We start from the raw sequence: 1,569 nt of genomic DNA, 5'->3' as shown, positions 1-1,569 counted from the left end.
AGGGCAAAACCTAACCCAGGGTACTGAAAGAACAATATTCTGTTTATTATTGCCCTTGGCTACAAATGTATATTACCCTCCCTTTGCATATCTGTCTTTTTCTGGTTTTGCATTAGGCCATTGTGTAGAATAATCTAATGGAGTGGTTACAATGGCTGGGTGGATCATATGCACCTAGGCTCCATAGGACCAAGAGCTGCGAGAAGCAGAAAATTAAGACTGGAGTCAGTCAAAGGAGGAGTTCATCCATATGAATGAATATACCCGCTCATCTTTACATCTACATAGATCACATTTATGGAAAATTGAATGTTTTGTTTCTGTCAAATTTAGGGCCTGCAAGAATCTCTCATTGTTGCTGTTGTTTTGTTGTATCGGGATCATGATATTTTTCTTCTTTTCTTCTTTTTTTTTTCATCTCTGTAGCTTAACCTTGAAAATCAACCAACTAGAACCCCGGCACGAGGGAGTCTACGTTTGCTCAGTGACAGACACCGTTGGCATGGAGAGGGTAGCTACATACGTTGTACATCTGCCTGAGAAAAGGGGTGAGTATGAAATCTACCCACTATTAGTATCTACCCACTATTAGTATCCAACCTTAAGCAGTGTATTATGTAGCTTTTATGTGTTTAGTTACGTATCCTTCTATGATATGTATACAGGTATGCATTTTGGCGTACAGCGATTAGCCCCTAGCTATATATCATTTTATCAAGCAAAAGATCATTAGCTGCATATTATCGAACATTTAGCTACATATGCTTTAACCTTTAGCTACATATCATTTTACATAAAATATGGGCTTTAATTACGTAGCATCTAAGGTAAGCCATTTAGTCGACCGTAACTCAGGCGATGTCTTTATTCCTCTATAGAAAACAAGCAACAGTTGCAGCAAATACGGAGAAAAGACGTGTCTCTCCTACAGTTGAAAGAATCACAGTTCAATTAGGCGAAAGAATGTTAATCATATGCATACACGGAACTGATCTGTATTATATTTAAAAAAACACTGTAGGAAATCCGCCTCGTCAAAAGGGATTCCCGCCATGGGCACTGGGTAGCATCTTGTGCGCCTGCGCCGCCGCCATCATTGCTGCAGCCGTCGCTGCCGCCATCTTGTTACGTCAGAGGAAAGACCGCGCAAAGGACGAGAACGACAGCATCGTGCAAACATGGCTGCAGGTGCGTTTCAAATCATAGCGTCTTTCCTTTATAGAGTGAGGAAACTGCATTCCAGTAACAATCAAAACGGGGCGGGGGAAGATATAGCTTGCTCTAAAGAATTTCATACTTTCCGTTCGATAGATGAATTCAACTTCATTCTGGGAGGGGATAACCCTTATTGTGTACAAAACAACGTAACTTTAGAATCGATAGTGTACATGACACGCTAGATTCAACATGTTCACTTATCAATATCTATATTCATGTATACATGTAGGCATTTGATCATATATAGGATAATGTACATGTAGGTACCTTACGAAAGTCACTGTACTTTTGTTGTGTCAATGATACCCCCCTCACATGTAGCGAAAATCGATCGGACGACGAGTCTGCGAA

This window comes from Branchiostoma floridae, unplaced genomic scaffold (assembly GCF_000003815.2).
Source record: "Branchiostoma floridae strain S238N-H82 unplaced genomic scaffold, Bfl_VNyyK Sc7u5tJ_1560, whole genome shotgun sequence".
In the NCBI taxonomy this organism is placed as follows: domain Eukaryota; kingdom Metazoa; phylum Chordata; class Leptocardii; order Amphioxiformes; family Branchiostomatidae; genus Branchiostoma; species Branchiostoma floridae.
The sequence above is the reverse complement of the archived record's forward strand: the minus strand, read 5'-3'. Positions refer to the sequence as shown.